General features: G+C 36.0%; 1 long non-coding RNA gene across 1 annotated transcript in view; it reads right to left on the minus strand.

The window, feature by feature from the left end:
• Positions 1-20,242, minus strand: part of LOC134731007 (uncharacterized) — a 242,095-nt gene that overhangs the window by 204,521 nt on the left and 17,332 nt on the right. The window lies entirely within an intron of this gene.

Raw genomic sequence — 20,242 nt, forward strand, 5'->3', positions numbered from 1 at the left:
TAACAAGGACATTTTATTACTTGCAACAGGTAAGGAAGAAACCAGAGGTAGTCCCCCAAAGCAGTGCCTCCCTGAACAAAGGTGAAAATAAGGCTTTTACTGGGCTGATTAGCTGAGTCATTGCATATGGAGGTGGAGTAAAGGCAGTGCAGGCACAGTCATTGATCATGCTTCTACCTAAGACGCATGTGTGGAAAATGGAGAGTAAGCTCCTCCCTGGGCTGTGTTTTTAGTATGGCAATGATGAGAGTTTGCCAAATTCACCTGCAACTCAGGCATCTCTGGATCCATCTTGTTTTTGTTTTGCTGGGGCTGGGCATAATCAGTGGCACAGCATGATCAATGACTGCGCCTGTGCTGCCTTTACTCTACCTCTACATGCAATGACTCAGCTAACCAGCCCAGTAAGAGCTTTACTTTCACCTTTGCTCTGAAACTTTTCTGAAACAACAAGAACTCAAGATGGAGCAGTTACAAGTGGCTACTTCTTTGCAGTGAAAACCTAGGCACCTTGGGTTACAGTAATTTTGGCTACACTAGTGGATGTGTGGTGGCACGTCTTTGGGGAAGCTTACATATCCCTAATGATTTATGAGGCTGACCATTTGTTTTTCTGTGCTTATTGGACATTTGTGTATATCATTTTTTTGTGTGTATGTGGAATGCCTTCTTGAACATTTTGCTCTTTTGTCATTTTTATTGAAGTCTTCTTATTATTAAATTCTAAAAGTTATTTATATATGTAAGTTCCCTGTCAGAAATTTGCATTTTGTTACTTTCTTTCAGCCTGTGCCTTGTTATATATTGTATTGATAGTATCTCTCTCAAAGAACGAACACTTTTATTGTTGTGTTTAAAAGCTTTATTGAGATTACGTAAGTGCTGTCTTAATTTTAATTTCTTAAAGTCAGTTAGCATATGTCCCCAGAAATCAAGTTTTTTTTACATTTGCTAAGACTGCTTTAGTTTCTTTGCATATCTAATGATTTTTAGAGCGAGTTTTTAAATTTCTACACAAAATCTCACTGGGATTTTTGATTGGGATTACACTGAATATATAGGTAGAAAAAATGTTGCTAGCAAATCTACTTTTATAAAATGATTAAAGAAAGTTCTCTAAACAGAAAGAAATTGGAAAAAAAAAACTTGGAACTTCAGAAAGAAAAAATAGAACATAAAAGTCAACAAAAGTAGAAATAAATTAAATATCTTTCTCTCCAGAGTGTCTTAAATCATATTTGATGGTTTATGTAAAATAATATCTTCTGATTTAGTGCTCAATTTATATAGAGAAATAATAAAAATAATTATATTTTAAAAGTGGGAAAATTAAATGACCTAAAAGGAAGTAAAGTTTACATACTTTAGAGTGATAAAACATATCAGTAGGATTTAGTAAATAATATACACATATTATAATACCTAAAATAACTGCTGAGGAACTAAACAAAGCAGTATACTCAAAAACACTATAAATAAGTAAAAATGAAATTCTAAAATATGTTTAATTAACCCACAGGGGGGTTTCAAAAGAAAGGCCAAAGCAGAAAAATAAAGAAAAAAGAAAAACAAAGTTAAAAAAGAAATAATAATATGGAAGACTTAAGCCTAACATGTAAATAATTACCCTAGGTAATTTAGTGGTCTAAATACATGATTTAAAAAACATTATTTGAATGGTTGTAAAAAAATAACCATGATCAAACGATATGATATAGTGACTACGAGTAACTCATTTCAAATAAAATAACATAGGTAGGCTGAAAGTAAAAGGATAAAAAAAAAATGTATACCACACAGGCTTTTCTTAAAAGCAAGGCTATATTAGCATCAGCTAAGGTTGACTTCAGAGCAAAAAAAGTCACTGAAGATAGAAAGGGTGATTATGTAATAATAAGGGGACCCAGGATACAGGAGACACAGCAATTCTAAATGTCCATTCAGTAAACAACAACCCATTAATATAAATAAAACAAACCTTGACAGAGCTAAAAGACATCCCATGCTCATGAATCAAAAGAATTGAAATTACTAAAATGACCATACTACTAAAAAAATTTATAGATTCAGTGCAGCCCCCTCAAAATATTAATTAAATTCTTCATAGAAACAGAAATAACAGTCCTGAAATTCATATGGAACCACGAGACCCTAGTAAGCCAAAGTAATACTGAGCAAAAAGAATAAAGCTGGAGGCATTACACTACCTGACTTCAAATGATACTACAAAACTATCGTAATTAAAATGGCATGGTTTTGGTATAAAAACAGACACATAGATAAATGGAAGAGAATAGAGCAATAAATCCAGATATTTACAGTCAATTGATGCTTAATAAAGGTGTCAAAAACACACATGAGAGAAAGAACTCCCTGTTCAATAAATGGTGCTGGAAAAACTGGATATCAGTATACAGAAGAATGAAACTAGACCCCTATCTCTCATTATATACAATGGTCAACTCAGAGTGAACTAAAACCTTAAACATAAGACCTGAAACTATAAAAGTACTAGTAAAAAGCATTGTGGAAACACTTCAGGATATTGGTCTAGGATAAGATCTCAAAACCACAGAAAACAAAAACAAAAACAAAAGACAAATGGTAGTCCCAAACTAAAAAGCTACCTCGTAGCAAAGTAAATGATCAGCAGAGTTAACATCCTGTAGAATGGGAGAAAATATTTGCAAACTATTTATCTGACAAAGGACTAAAATCTAGAATATACTAGAAACTCAACAACAATAAATCACAACTAATCTCATTCAAAATTGGGCAAAGGATCTGAATAGATATTCCTCAAAAGAAGTCACACAAATGGCCACAAGGTATATGAAAAAATGCTCAACATCACTGAGCATTAGGGAAATGTAAATCAAGACCACAATGAAGTATCAGTTAAAATGGCTATTATCAAAAAGACAGAAAAATTACCAAATGCTGATGAGAATGCAGAGAAAGGAATCTGTTATACACTCTTGGTGGGAATGTAAGTTAGTATCGACATTATAGAAAGTAGTATGGAGGTTTCTCAAAAACACAAAAATAGTAACACTATATGATCCAGCAATCCCACTACTTGATATTTATCCAAAGGAAAGGTAATCAGTATATCAAATGAATAACTGTGTCTCTGTTTATTGCAGAACTATTCACAATGGCCAAGATATGGAATCAACCTACGTGCCCATCAATGAGTGGACAAAGTAAATATGGTATGTATACACAATGCAATATTATTCAGCCATAAAAAAGAATGAAATCCTATCATTTGCAGCAACATAGATTGAGCTGGAGGTCATTATGTTAAGTGAAATAGGCACAGAAAGACAAATTTTGCAGGTTCTCATTCATTGATGGGAACTAAAGAAAGCTAATCTCACAAATGTAAAGAGTGGAATGATGGTTACCAGAGGCTGGGAAGGTGTGAGGGGTATGAATAGAAGTTGGTTAATGGGCACAGACATACAACTAGATAGAAGAAATAAATTCTAAGTTCTAAGGTTGTGTAGCACTGTAGCGTGAATACAGTTAACAACAATTTATTGAATATTTCAAAATAGCTAGAAGAAAAGGTTTGAAATATTCCCAACACTAATAAGTGATAAATGTTTGATATGATGAATATCCTAAATACCATGATTTGATAATTACACCACATTGTATGAATGAGTCCAAATATCACATGCACCCCCAAATATGTACAATTATTATACATCAACAAAAATACTTTAAAAATTTACTTCAGTGATTCTGCTTTTCAACTTTTCATCTGTTGATATTTTGTCTGCTAATAATTTCCATTTCTCTGTTGACTTTCCCAATCTATTTATTTAGTGATGCACATATATGTATACATATATATATATGTCATTTTCTGCTAAATCAAATATTTGAGATATCTTGGATTCAATTTCTATTGAGTACCCTTTCTACTGTTTTTGCATAGCTAGTAATTTTTGCTTCAGAAATGAACATTGTAAATAATACAGTATTTTATAGCAGCTCTGGATTCTATTGTTTTCTCCTCAGAATTATTGTTTTGTTATTATTTTGTTGTAGTTCTATTGGGAATTTAACATGCCTGAATTTAAAATGTAACCTTCTTTTTCAAGCATTATATAGTAGCTGATATCTCTATTCTGCTTTTGTATTTTACATTTCTGTTTTTTGTTTGTGTGTTTGCTTTTAGCCTCCTTACTGTACTAGGGGTCTCTCCTAGGCCTGAAGAATTTGGCATTCATCCCAAAATGTGGGTGGCATTGGAGCTCACCTTCTTCAGGGCTTCTTGTAGGGACTCCCTCCTAGTTTTCAGCGGTTCTGCTGGTTTAAAACTTTGTCCTCTGACACTTCAAGCCTGTGAAGCTTCAGGACTTTGCCACCTGATCTGTTCAAAGTTGGCGAACGTGTCCAATTAGTTCAAAACCCAGCAAGCTCACAGGTTAGACCCACTTTGCTCTCTCTTTCTAGATTAGATTTCTTCTTGGATTTTGTCTGCAGTTTATATGGACTCCAGAGTCTGCTTATGCAATAATAATTTAACTGTCTTCTAGAGATTTTGGCAGAATACGTAATCAGAATTAATTCTTTTTTTTATTATACTTTAAGTTTTAGGGTACATGTGCACAATGTGCAGGTTTGCTACATATGTATACATGTGCCATGTTGGTGTGCTGCACCCATTAACTCGTCATTTAACATTAGGTATATCTCCAAATGCTATCCCTCCCCCTTCCCCCCACCCCACAACAGCCCCGGTGTGTGATGTTCCCCTTCCTCTGTCCATGTGTTCTCATTGTTCAATTCCCACCTATGAGTGAGAACATGCAGTGTTTGGTTTTTTGTCCTTGCAATAGTTTGCTGAGAATGATGGCTTCCGGCTTCATCCATGTCCCTACAAAGGACATGAACTCATCATTTTTTATGGCTGCATAGTATTCCATGGTGTATATGTGCCACATTTTCTTAATCCAGTCTATCATTGTTGGACATTTGGCTTGGTTCCAAGTCTTTGCTATTGTGAATAGTGCCACAATAAACGTACATGTGAATGTGTCTTTGTAGCAGCATCATTTATAATCCTTTGGGTGTATACCCAGTAATGGGATGGCTGGGTCAAATGGTATTTCTAATTCTAGATCCCTGAGGAATCACCAAACTGACTTCCACAATGGTTGAACTAGTTTACAGTCCCACCAACAGTGTAAAAGTGTTCCTATTTCTCCACAGCCTCTCCAGCACCTGTTGTTTCCTGACTTTTTAATGATTGCCATTCTAACTGGTGTGAGATGGTATCTCATTGTGGTTTTGATTTGCATTTCTCTGATGGCCAGTGATGATGATCATTTTTTCATGTGTCTTTTGGCTGCATAAATGTCTTCTTTTGAGAAGTGTCTGTTCTTATCCTTCACCCACTTTTTGATGGGGTTGTTTGTTTTTTTCTTGTAAATTTGTTTGAGTTCATTGTACATTCTGGATATTAGCCCTTCGTCAGATGAGTAGATTGCAAAAATTTTCTCCCATTCTGTAGGTTGCTTGTTCACTCTGATGGTAGTTTCTTTTGCTGTGCAGAAGCTCTTTAGTTTAATTAGATCCCATTTGTCAATTTTGGCTTTTGTTGCCATTGCTTTTGGTGTTTTAGACATGAAGTCCTTGCCCATGCCTATGCCCTGAATAGTATTGCCTAGGTTTTCTTCTAGGGTTTTTATGGTTTTAGGTCTACCATGTAAGTCTTTAATCAGTCTTGAATTGATTTTTGTATAAGGTGTAAGGAAGGGATCCGGTTTCAGCTTTCTACATATGGCTAGCCAGTTTTCCCAGCACCATTTATTAAATAGGGAATCATTTTAATTCTTATTCTTTTTGCTCTTCTTTCTCTTCAAAAATTCCCCATTTAAATTTACAGCGGTTTTTTTATTCATAGCCCTGACATTTTTTTGGCACCTTAAGCCAGTAAAACTATGTTTCTAAAGCTGTAGTCAAAGTGGTTGGACAGTTTCCTAATGCAAAACACACACACACACAACCAATCTTTACCCCTTCTATTTGTGTTTTTTTCAATTATACTCTTTAGAGACTTTTACCAGGTTGGACAATCATTCTAGTATCTTAAACTAGTTTTTTTTTCTAATTATACTGTTTTAAAATTTTTCATTTGTGGAAGAGTTCATGCTATAAGTTTACTATTCTGCCATTAATTTAAAAGGGTTTTCTCTCCTTTAGTTATTATGTTAAAAACAAATGACATTAAGGGATGACCTCTTTATGGAGGTGATATTTAAGTAGAGATATTAAATATTATCATAAATGTATTTTTAAAGATGCTTTAATTCCCTTTGGGCCTGAAGAAAGACTATAAATAAATAATATTTACCACTGAGAAACTAGTTTTTCTAAAGTGAGTACATTCACTTAGCTATATATGAATAAATATTACTAAGCACCTGCTCTTTTCCAGGTACTGTTTTAAGTGCTAAACACAGACAATTTTCCTAATTTCTCATGATACTTACATTTTAATAGGAAGAAACAAAAAGTGAAGTCAATAATCAAATTATATACAGTGTGATGTCATTATAAGCACTATGGAGAAAAATTAAGTAGAAGGAATGTATAGAGTGTCAGTAGAAGAAAAAATCAATTTTAAATAAGGAATTAGGGAAGACTTCACTGATAACAAACATCTGAGGTAGATATATTTGGGAAGTGCAGCCTGGGCAGAAGGAGTAGCAACTGAAAATGTCCTGAGTTGGAAAATGCCTTTAGTATTTGAGGAACAGTGAAGGAGCCACTGCAGCTATTTAGAGTGAGCAAGAGATAGGATTTAAAAGGGGAGGGAGGAGAAATAGCAAAGAGCCCAATCTGCAAATCCTCTTAGATTATTATAAGAACTTTTCTTATTTTACACGGATTGAAATGGGGAGTCACTGGAAGGGTTTCAGCAAAGAAGTGATGGCAGAAAATATTTATATTGTGTGTGTATATATATGCACATACATACAGCAAGAAATCTCTATCTGTATCAGGTCTTTTTCCATACCTAGATATGAAATTTCTGCCTTGTGCTTTAACAGGCTCTCTCTCGCTGCTATGTAGAGAACAGACTCTTTAGGCAAGAACTCAATGAATCAGCAAGTCACTTCAATAATCCAGGAGATATTATAGTGTCTTAGACCAGAGAGATAACAAAGGAGACAACAAAAGAGTTGGATTCTAGAAATCCAGAATGCCTATAGTGTTTTGAAGGTAGAGTAAGTGGTATTTTGTGTGAGTGCAGCTGACATGGGCACAGCAACTATTTATAGCAGTGTAGTACTGCAAGCATCATATTATTTGGTATGCATCTGCCTACATGTATACCTCTTCTCTCTTTTGTGTTCCTTGAGGATATGGAATATGTAGTTTTATCTTCATAGCCCACAGTCCTCCAATATCTGAAAGCTGTTTCACTAAATTTTTATCCATTGATTCTTTTCCAGCTCTTCTGAGCTGCATGGAATAGGCCTGATTTTTCTTCCCCATAGGAGGCCTCTGCACACTTGAAGCCACTTCTTCTTACTTGCCATTCTGTACACATATGAAATACTAGAGGTGGATGGAGGTGAGTATCTAATAGGTTTTAGGACTTCAGTGGAATAAGATTGAGTTTTGAGGGCCATTTACCAACCACAGCAAGGAGAATATAACATGTTCCTTGCCTACAGCTCAGTAAAGGCAATTTTCAGAAGGCTGGGTTAATCGGGACTGAAGAAGGGAAAACTAAAGGAAGATAACTGCCCTATTCAGAAAACCTCACTCTTTTCCTCATTCAGGGTTCCCTTTCTCCTGTGAATAAATGAGCAACTTCTACATTCTGAGACAGAAACTTCCTCAGCAGCAGCACTGGGCTCGTGGGGTTCTGTACTCATGACCATGGTAAGTAGGCAGGAGCTAGAGGAAACCTCATACCAGAGCCACAGTAATACAGACCTAGGCTAACTTCCTTTCTAACTTCCCTGCTCTTTTCTAACTCTCTCAAGTAGGAGATTATAATCCTAGGATTAACATCTATAGCAACTTTATTATAAAGCCCCCTCATTTCTACAACTCTGTGTAGTTTATAAAGTACTTTCACATTTTGTAATTCACCGAATATATACAACAGATTTGCAGGATAGATTTTATTATCATCATTGAATTTATTGGAGAGAAGAATTCTTTAAAAGCTTATGTGGAGTTACTTTGAGTTGTTTCTTGTTACTCTGGGGCACATATAACCAAAAAAGCTAAGTACTCTGTGCAGATTTTATAAAAGTGAGAAAGGCTTTAGTTCAGAAAAACCAGGGCAAAGACACTTAGAATCAAATAAAGAAAAAGGGAACAAGTATTGTTTATCAGAGATCTGGTTATTGTTTGTCTAGAGATTGCCAAATAAGTTCTAGCTGTAGCCTTTCCGGGGGTAACTTACAGCATCCTTAGAGATAGAAGAGGTAGGCATGCAGTTAACTACAGGTTAGGAGAGATTTATATTTTATTTATACCCTGTATTCATGGAATGAGAAATAATAATAAAATCATCAGCAATAATAAACATCAGTTTTTAAGCACTTACTGTGTATCAGGCTAAATGATTCCCCGGGATCATCTCATTGAATCCCCACCTCAGCCCTGACTGGTATAAATTGTGGACATCTCATTTTCTTAGATAAGGAAATTGGGATTCAAAGAGTTAGGTTAATTGTTTAAGGTCACAAAACTAATAATGGCAATGACAAGATTGAAGCTTTTGATGATCTAACTTCAGAAATGTGACCTCTTAACACATGGCTAATTTGACTCTACCAAGAACCAAGGGAAAAGGCGGCCGTTTTGGAGCCCGAGGTGTAGCACTGACCATGGGCTACAGAAAAAAGCCAACTGAAGCCTCTCATGTAAATAAAAATAATCTAATTATACCACTGTAAAAAGGCAGCTTAGTTTCAGTTAGGATCAGTTATGTGGAGCCTTTTACCAAAGTAAGACCTTATAGCTAACAAACGTGTTAGGTTAAGTGAGCCTAACATGAGGTAATAAGACGACATTCACATTTCAATGGATTAAACCAGCAAAATGTATTTCTTACTCATGAAAAATCAAGTGCAAATCTGGGAAAATTTCCAGGGCAAATGTCCTCCATGAGGCAATTCAACAATCTAAACCCACAAAGGCTCCAGCATCTTTTACTTGCACCACCTGCAAATTAAGACATACTCATCACTCATGGCAAGAGACATGACTACTGAAGACTTCTCATCAACAATTACATACTTTCATCCCAACTAATGCATTATCACCTCTGGTCATACCCTATTGGCCAAAGTTAGTTACATGGGAGTAGAGAAGTATAATTCTCCCATGGTCTGGGATGATAGGGAGGACCCAACACGAGTTGTGAAGCAGGTTCACTGTGTACTGGTTACAAACTTGCCTGGGTCCAGTGAGACAGAACACACACACACACATATAAGGTGTTACATGAGATGGGTTTATTACCTAAAGATAGACAGCAAGGGACAACAGAAGCCTAGGATTCATTGAGAGTCAATCCCTCAAGGCTTAGAAAAGCTGGCTGGGGTGGATGGTGTCTCATCTGCACATGCCTTACTTGCACCACAGGTGGAGAACCCCAGAAATCAGCCTAATCTGGGTTTTATACCCTGGGGTAACATGACACATTTGGCTAAAGTATTGAAAAACATCTTTTTCAAGGAGCAGGGGAGGTAGATAAAAATAACACAGGCTTTTCTGGCCAGTACCCACTTATCTCAGGTGGTTAAATTCCCAGCACATTCTACAGTTATTCTTGAGATTGTAAATAAGAAAGGGAGGGAGAATTGGGTCAGTGAAAGGGCACTCAGAGAACTGTCCTGAATGAGTGTCTTCTAGAAACCTCTACCATACAAGTGTTAGAGCATCCCAAATGAAGTTAAGCTTGCCATTAAATGTGCTACCGATTTGTACCTTTTCAAGAACTATAGTGTCAGCTTGCATTTATTGACATCAGGCTTTTACGGTTTTTTTAAAAATATGTAGCACTTCATGTAACTCTTCTCAACAACCCTATGAGAAGGTATTACCCATTATAATCTAGACCTTTTTCACTAACCTCTGAGGTTTGAGGCAGGAACTGTATCTTGTTTTATTTACACCTCTCCCTAGCACACCGTTTAGCTCTTACTAGGTGTTTGTTAACTATTCTGTGAATCTGGGTCAGTTGTAGCATGAGAAATAGAGACTCATAACAGTTATGTGACTTATCCAGGCTCACATAATCAGCAGGCGAATTAACCAAGATTTGAACTTAAGTTCATAACTCAAACTCTTCTATACTCAGCCTCCATGACATTGCTCAAGGGGGATTTCTGGTCACATTTTAATTGAAATGTATGCTACCCTTCACCAGGGCCAAAATTAAAGCATCCATCAAGCATTCAGACCAGCCTGAGATGTGGGAGGCTTGGCCACTCAGGCATGCTGATGATTGCCATGTTTAGCGAGGCAGCTGGAAGCCAAGACATGAAGCAGGATGCCAAGGGGGCTTGGCCCTTTTCAGGCATGCATTGATGGATGACTCTTGCAGAGGCAGCAGATGTACTGAGATACTGGGACTGTTGGCCTCATTTGTCAATTGCCTAGCACTGCCGGGTGGCTCTCCTCCTCTGATATTGTTTGTGCATTTGTTACTCCTAAGGAGCAACTTTATCTGTACATAACACCTGGGTAGCTAGGTCTGGAAGAACAGAGGCTTTGGTTTAATTACCTACTTACCACAATACATCTCTTTCCTAGGAACATTGACAATAAAAGTGAAGTGACTGGTGTTAAAGGTACAAGAGAATGAATCTTCTCTTAATTTTGCTAAGCCAAATGGAAACCAAAACAAATTCTCAAGTGGCTTGCGGTAGCGGGTCAATTCCTGACGGCTCAAATTTACCACTTTCTTAGAAAAATTTTCACATCTCTCTATGAAAAGAATTCTAAGCTCTTGGGACTAAGCTAAAGTAAATTTGTTTTGGGTCTACAAATTGTTTTAGGTTAATTCATCTCACTGTCATAGATAAACATCAGTGACATACTATAGCCTAATAGATTATACATTTTGGTTTCTAAACTCTTGAGTGCATCAGAGAAAGCAAACTATATCAAGTGCAATTCAGTTTGGTTGCACATAATAGAAAAATCCCCAAATAACAAAGGTTTAAACATAAGAGTTTATCTTTTCCATAAAAGAATTACAAAAGTTACACAGCAGGGCCAGTTGTGGCACTGCAAGATTCTGGAAAAACTCTTCACCTCATGTTTCTTCAACATCCACTGTTAATGTAGACAGGATCAGAATGAATCTTATCATGCACTTTGTAACTCTTTTTATCAGTCAAAAGACCAAGACTGCCAACACTTCTTCTATCCCTAAACTCCTCATCTCTATACAGAAGTGTCTATTTCCATTTTGGATCCATTTTTCATTCTTCCCCAGTCCCAGAGACCCTTTTATGAGCACATTCAAACATAAGTCTCCATCATCAACAAAACACTACACATTTTCACTCAATTTTCTGAATGTCCTTTTTACCTTCTTGCTCCAACAGAAATCTGCCTTTCCTCTGAAAACGCTCTTTCTCCTTGAACACTATTAAGTATGCATTTTTTTCCCCCCGGTGCTTCTTGGCCTAATGTCCCCTTTGATTCACAAAGTCACTTTCACACATTCTCCCTCCTTTTTCCCTAGACCTATTATTTTTAATCCTCACCATCAGATCTTTGGTTCAGAATATCTCCTTGTGACAGTCATCTGCAGACAGGAAGGGTATTCTGCCTCATCCTCAACAATTGGTATAATCAGCTTTTTAATGTTATCCATTGTAGTGGCTATGTAGTATTCTCATTGTTTTCATTGTATTTCCCTGTTCGTTATTGATGCTGAGTGCCATTCATTTATTTATTGAGACTATCTATGAATCTTCTTTTGGAACTGCATATTTAAATCTTCCAGCACATTTTTTAATCTGATTCTTTAACTTGTATAGAGTTGCAAGAGGTTTTAGAGATCCTGGACAAAATTGTTCTATCAACTATACATTTGTGAATATTTTCCCCATTCTTTGGCTATCCTTATTGTTTCTATTTTGTTAAGTATTTTTATTCAGGCATAATATGCATAAACTAATCCACATATAAAGCATACAGTTTTAAATGTTGACATACATATACACTCGTGAAACTATCATCATAATCAAGATAGTGAATATATTCATCAACCCCCAAAGTTTTCTCTCCTACTTCTGCAGTCACTTTCTCTCACTCATCCCCGTCCCCACCATTATCTTTTATCTCAGCCTAACAACAAAGATGCTTTCTATTATTATAGATTAGTTTGCATGTTTTAAACTTTCAGATGAATTGAATCAGTAAGTTCTCTTTTTTGTCTGACGTCCTTGACTCAGCCTAAGTATTTTGAAATCCATTCACATTGTAGCATCAACATAATTGTATCAATAGCCTTCTTTTTCCTTGCTTTTTACACCATTGTATGGCTATACTACAGTTTAATTATCCATTCCCATGTTGACATAGTTTCACTTCTTCTTTTCTGATCTGAATGCTTTTTTTGTTCCTAATAAGTAGGTACCAAACAGAGACTGTAAGCAGGCTACAATCTCTAGAACAATATTGAATAGAAGTGTTGATTGCAAGTATCCTTGATTTGTTCCTGATATTGTAGAGAAAAGACATTTAGTCTTTCACCATTAAATATGATATTAGCTGTTAGGTTATTACAGAAGCCTGTGATCAGGTTGAAAAAGTTCTCTTTTATTCCTAGCACAATTAAAGTTATTATTAGGAATGGATGTTGGCTTTTTAAAAATGATTCTTTCTGTGTCTGTGGAGATGGCCATAGAGTTTTACTTTTTAGATGGATACTGTAATGAGTTATACTGATTTTTAACCTGATACAACTTTGCATTCCAGGCAAAATCCTACTTGGTGATGATGTATTAGTCCTTGAATATGTTTTTAGATTTTATCTGCTAAAAGTTGTTTAGAATTTTTGCATCTATACTCCTGAGGGATACTGGCCTGTAGATTTATTTGCTTGGAACACCTTTGTCTGGTTTGGTGCCAAGGCAATATTGGTCTGATCAAATGAATAGGGAAGTAATCCTTTCTATTCAGTTTTCTGGAAGAGTTTGTGTAGAATGGATATTGCTTCTTTATCAAATTGTGGTAGAAATCACTATTGAAGCCATTTAGACCTTGAGCTTTCTTTGTGTGAAGTTATGTTTTTGCTTCTGTTTATTAACGGAAACTGAATTTCTTTATTATAACTGATAAGTATTTAATTTTACCTAATAACAGGACATAATTTTAATTAAACATTTTATTTTTAGACAATTGTAGATTCACATACAGTTATAATACAGAAATATTGTGTATCATACCCAGTTTCCCCTCATAGTAACATCTTGTGAAAAATCTATTACAATATTAGAACCAGAATATTGACATTGATAGAGTCAAGACATTTCAGCCTGGAAATCCAAGATTTCCACGTGGTCTCCACTGACACTTTGGAGGGGCGGGGGCTTCATTTCCTCCCATGGGATATTAAATTATAAGCTTTCTACTCAGCATTCTCTCATACCAGCCTGGCAGCAGAATGGGGTGCCTTAATCCAGCCTGAAGAAGGTAGAAGTCTAGGCTCCACCCTTTGCTATAGCAGAGCAGTGACTGTCTAAATGTTCTGCCTCACTAGGCTGCCTCTTTCCTGATCCTTTGACAATAGAGAGCAGACTGTTTAGGCTTTTGGTTTGTCCCCATTGGCATTTCTTCACTGTCACCTTCATCAGCTACAAGTCAAAAAGAAAACACAGGAAACTGGAAACTCATCCATGTTCCTTGAATCCCTGGGTCCTTAACATTTTTGTCTTCTTGTCTCCATTTCTCAGAGTGTTCTTATGTTTCCTTAATACACAATGTCTAAGATTTTTAGTTGTACTTAGCAAGAGGGAGTAGGTAAAAGTATGTCTACTCCATCTTCGCAAAAAAGAGAAGTCCTGGTGAAGTTTTAAACTATAATTTTAATATCTTTAATAGACATAGAACTATTAATGTTAGCTATTTCTTTTGGACTGAGATCTGGTAGATTACAGATTACATTTTTCAGGGAATTTTTTTCATTTTGTCTATCTTGTCAAAATTACTGACATAACATTGTTCATAATATTCCCCTATTATCTTTCTAGAATGTGTAGAATTTGTTGTATGTAACCTCTCTCATTATTTATATTGATAATTTGTATCTTCTCTTTTTTCCTGATAAATATATCTCTTTTTCAATTTTATGGATTTTTCTCAAAGAACCAGCGTATAGATTCACTGACTATTATTTTTCTGAATTTTATTTCATTGATTTTTATTTGGTTTTTATTATTTTCATTCTCCTATGTGCTTTGGCTTTAATTTGCTATTTTGTTTCTGGATTCTTAAAGAGAAAGAAGAGGTCATTGATTTGGGAAAGGCATATAGTACTATAAATTTCTAAGTATTATTTTAACAGATCTCACAAGTTATATATTCTGTTTTCATCTTCATTCAGTTCAAATAATACTTTCTAATTTCTCTCATGCTCTTTCCTTTGATCCAATGGTGATTTAGAAGTACGTTCTTTGGTTTCCAAATATTTTGGATGTTTTTAGAGATCTTTCTGTTACTGGTTACTTTTTTTTTCTCTTTTTGAGACAGAGTCTCACTCTGTTGCCCAGGCCAGAGTGCAGTGGTGCGGTCTTGGCTCACTGCAACCTCCACCTCCGGGGTTCAAGCAATTCTCGTGCCTCAGGCTCCCAAGTAGCTGGGATTACAGGCACATGCAACCACAGCCAGCTAATTTTTGTATTTTTAGTAGAGACGAGGTTTCACCATGTTGCTCAGGCTGGTGTTGAACTCCTGACCTCAGGTGAGCCACCTGGCCTGGCCTGTAATTGATTTCTAATTTAAATCAATTGTGATGAGAGAACACACCTTGTATAAACTGAAATATTTTAAATTTACTGAGGCTTATTTTGTGGTTCAGAATAGGGTCCATTTCAGTAATGTTCCATGTGCATTCAAAAAGGATGTACATTTTGCTATCGTTGGATGATGTGTTACGGAAGTGTAAAATAGCTCTAGTTGGTTGATAATGAAAGTTTCCTACATCTTTACTGGTTTTCTACTTGCTGTATCAATTATTGTGAGAGGGGTATTGAAATCACTGACCATATTTATGGATTTGTCTATTTTTTCTTGTACTTCTATTAGATGTTTTTCCTACCAGACTTGTTTGAGCTCCTTATATATTCTGGTTATTAATCCCTTGTCAGATGGGTAGTTTGCAAATATTTTCTCCCATTCTGTAGGCTGTCTTTTCACCTTGTTGACTGTTTCCTTTGCTGTGCAGAAACATTTTAAGTTGATGAGATCTCATTTGTCCAGTTTTGCTTTTATTGCTCATGTTTGTGGGCTATTATCCAAGAAATCTTTGCTCAGTCTAATTCCCTACAGTTTTATAATAGTAATTTTATAGTATGAGGTCTTAGATTTAAATTTAATCAGCTTTGGTTTGACTTTTTTTATATTGTGAGATATAAGGGTCTAGTTTTATTCTTCTTTATATGGATATCCAGTTTTCCCAGCACCATTTATTGAAGAGACTGTTCTTTCCTCAATGTATAAAAGGGATAAAAACTACTCAGGTAATAGGTGTACTAAAATCTCAGACTTCATCACTCTACAATTCATCCATGTAACCATAAACTACTTGTACCCCAAAAGCTATTGAGATAAAAAATATTTAAAATCAAATCAAATAAATGTTCAGCAGTGAAGCCATCTGGTCCTGGGCTTTTCTTTGCCAGGAGACATTTTATTATGGCTTCAATCTCATTACTTGTTACGGGGCTGTTCAGGTTTAGGATTTCTTCATGGTTCAATCTTGGTAGGTTATATGTGTCTAGGAACTTACCCATTTCTTTCAGGTTTTTACAATTTATTGTCATATAGTTTCTCATATTAACCACTAATGATCTTTTAAATTCCTACAGTATCAGTTGTAATGTTTCCTTTCTCATCTTCGATTTTATTTATTTGTGTCTTCTCTTTTTTCTTAGTCTGGCTAAAGGTTTGTAAATTTTCTTTATCTTTTCAAAAAGCCAACTTTTCACTCATTGATCTTTTGTATTTTTTTTCATTTCAATTTCATTCATTTTTGCTCGGATTTTTATTATTTCTTTTCTTCTGCTAATTTGGGGTTTCGTTTCCTCTTGCTTTTCTAGTTCTTTAAGATGCAACATTGGTTGTTTATCTGAAGTTTTTCTATTTTTTTGGTGTACACACTGGATAGTTGGAGAATTGATTGTCTGGACAGTTGGAGAATTGGTTGATGTGGTGGGGAGAGGAAACACGCACATTTCGTGTCACAAATGTTGTGAGCAACAACAGTTCATTATATCCTTTATTAGGTTGGAGAAGACTACACTTTGTGAACAAGTGCTCTAAAGTTTGTAAAATATATCCTAAAATTATCACAATCTAACCTCACATAATATTATACTTACTTCATGCATAATGTAAGAACCTTGTTGTATGCTTATATTTATCCCCTCCTGTTCTCCGGGCTATTTTCTTCTAAATATTTTATAAATCCCACAATGCATTGTCATTAATTTGATTTATACATTAAATTATGTTTTAATAAATGCCTGTTTATTTGTCCTTATATTTAGTGTTTCTAACACTCTTCGTTCTTTGTGCATAACAAATTTTTTTCTATTTCTTTTTCCTTTAGCCTGAAGAACTTCGTTGAATCCTTTTTTTTCACTGCTTTCCTTTTAAAACAGCCTACTTACAATCCATCTGTAAATTATTCTCTCTTTTACCAAAACATAACCAGAACACTAAATCATCTCACATTTTCCAGAAATATTGCAGTTCAATCCATTGTACTTTCTTCTTTTTTTTTTTTAACTTTTCTTTTATGTTCAAGAGTACTTGTGCAGGTTTGTTATATAGGTAAACTTGTGTTACGGGGATTTGTTGTACAGATTATTTCATCACCCAAGTATTAAGCCTGGTACTCATTAGTTATTTTTCCTGACCTTCCCGCTTCTCCTACCCTCCGCTCTTTGATAGGCCCCAGTGTGTTTTGTTGCCCTCTTTGTGTTCATGTGTTCTCATCATTTAGCACCCACTTGTCAGTGAGAACATGTGGTATTTGGTTTTCTGTTCCCGCTTTAGTTTGCTTAGGATAATGGCCTCCAGATCCATCCATGTCCTGCAAAAGACATTATCTCATTCTTTTTCATGGCTGCATAGTATTTCATGGTGTATATGTACCATATTTTCTTTATTCAATATATCATTAATGGGCATTTAGGTTGATTCTATGTCTTTGCTATTGTGAATAGTGCTGCAATGAACATATGCGTGCATGCGTCCTTATAATACAATTACTTATATTCCTTCGGGTATATGCCCAGTAATGAGATTGCTGAGTCAAATGGTATTTCTGTTTTTAGGTTTCTGAAGAATTACCACACTGTTTTCCACAATGGTTGAATTAATTTACACTCCCACCAATGCTCTGTAAGCTCTCCTTTTTCTCCACAACCTTGCCAGTATCTGTTATTTTTTGACTTTTTAGTAATAGCCATTCTGACTGGTGTGAGATGGTATCTCATTGTGGTTTTGATTTGCATTTCTCTAATGACCAGTGATGTTGAGCTTGTTAAAATATGATTGCTGGTGCATTGTATTAATAGTTTCATGTCTTAATTATTGCAGCGGTCTCCTAATTGGTCTCTCTCCTTTCAGTATTATTCCCCTACTGTTTAGTCTTAACACAGCCATGATAGCAGAGTCTCACTCTGTTGCTCAGGCCAGAGTGCAGTGGTGCAATCTGAGGCATTGTTGGCCATCATAAGAACCTTGGGATTTAGTCTGAATGAAGTTCTTTTAAAATATAAGTTAATTTTCATTGTTTAACTCCCACTTATGAGTGAGAACATGTGGTGTTTGGTTTTCTGTTCTTGTGTTAGTTTGCTGTGAATGATGGTTTCCAGCTTCATCCATGTCCCTGCAAAGGACATGAACACATCCTTTTCTATGGCTGCATTATGCCACAGTGTATGTGTGCCACATTTTCTTTATCCAGTTTATCATTGATGGGCATTTGGGTTGGTTCCAAGTCTTTGATATTGTGAACAGTGCCACAATAAACATGTGTGTCCATGTGCTCTTATAGTAGAATGATTTATAATCCTAGGGGTATATACCTAGTAATGGAATTGCTGGGTCAAATGGTATTTCTGGTTCTAGATCCTTGAGGAATTGCCACACTGTCTTCCACAATGGTTGAACTAATTTACACTCCCACCAACAGTGTAAAAGCATAGGGAGGGAAACATCACATACTGGGGCCTGTTGGGGGGTGGGGGACTAAAGGAAGGATAGCAATAGGAGAAATACCTAATGTAGATGACGGGTTGATGGGTGCAGCAAACCACCATGGCACGTGTATACCTATGTAACAAACCTGCATGTTCTGCACATGTACTCCAGAACTTAAAGTATAATTAAAAAAAAAAAGAATTAAAAAAATTTTGTTTTAATGTAAAATAAATAAATACATAAAATATAAGTTAATTCATGACTTCCCTATGCTCAGAACTCTAGAATGACTTCTACTTCATTCAGACTAAATCCCAAGTTTCTTATGATAGCCAACAATGCCTTATACACATCACTCCCTTTTATCTATCTGACTATGTTTTCCTAGTCCTGTCTATTACTTCACTCAGCCACACTGTTTGCCTTGCAGTTTCTCTAATACACAGACACTCTTTCCTCAGGGCATTTGCTTTGTTAATCTTTTCATCAACTACTGCTAAGAAATGCCTTCAAGTGTTTGTTTTCTTCATTTAACCTTGAAAGTAGGGCCTTCTATGGCTACAGTGTTTAAGTAACCACCACCCTCTACATTAGTCCCACCTAAGACATTTGTCTGATAAAATTTATCACTTTGAAAAATATTAAAGATTTGATGTATTTATTGTCTATCTCTAATTAATGGTCCATGAAGTCAGTTACTTTTAGAAAAATTCAGTCCTATTTAGTTCTTAAGAAAAATATCTGCCACAAAGAAAGGGTTGAATAAATATTTGTGAAATTTAAGAAAGAAATAAAGTAAAAGAATATGCAGGTATAAATCTAACAAAGTATGTGCAATGTCTATATGCTGAAAACTACAAAACACTGATAAAATAAATCAAAGCTTTAAATAAATGGAAATGTAGTTCACATTTATGGAATGCAAGTCTCAATAATGTTAGGATGTCAACGTTTCCCAAAGATTTCTATAAATGGAATACAATTTTAATCAAAATTCTAGCAAGCTTTTTGGTAGATATATGAAAAGGTAGAGGAACTAATAAGCAAAACACTTAGAAAACAGAACACAGTGGAAAAACTCACACTGCCCAATTTCAAGAGTTGCTACACAGCTGCAGTCATCAAAACAGTGTAATATTGACAAAAGCAAAAACACAGAGATCAATGGAACACAGAAATCCAGGGGACTCAGATAGCCAACTAAATGCAGCCAGGAGGAATATATGCAGGATATCAAGAAGACTGGTGGACCCTGAGCTGATCTGTTGAGGGAAAGCATTGAGAGTGAAGGGAGAGAAGACACAGATGCTAAGATGAAAGGCATGGAAGCTGGAATCCCTGCATGTAGCTATTGCACACAGGACTCGTTCCTGACCCTCTGTGATTCCTGGGGAAGAGATGAGTTGAACGGGTGAGAAATGATCCATTCTCACCAGGAACCTCTGGAATCCTGGCAGCAGGAGACCCTACAACTTTCATGGACACTTGAGCTGGCAGGTAGAGCTGCTTGGAGAGATGGTAGGGGCAGGACTCAAGCCTGTGTGGAACCCAGAGAGTCTGATGTGGAAATTTCTGCATTGGAGCATGGCCAGGGACACCTATCCCCTAAAAGTCACCATGCTCCTCTCAGACACAGAAACCTTAAGGGGACTGTCAGACCTGGATAGAGCAGGTGTGCCCATGAGTTGGCACCAGTCCAACCTGAGTGTCCCCTCTGTCCGCAGGTCTCCCCTGGGTACACAGCCTGGCAGTGCCTTCTTGCAGTGCAGCCTCGGATGTCCGACCAGGGTGCTTTCCGGGG

The sequence above is a fragment of the Pan paniscus genome, chromosome 7 (assembly GCF_029289425.2).
Source record: "Pan paniscus chromosome 7, NHGRI_mPanPan1-v2.0_pri, whole genome shotgun sequence".
Taxonomy (NCBI): domain Eukaryota; kingdom Metazoa; phylum Chordata; class Mammalia; order Primates; family Hominidae; genus Pan; species Pan paniscus.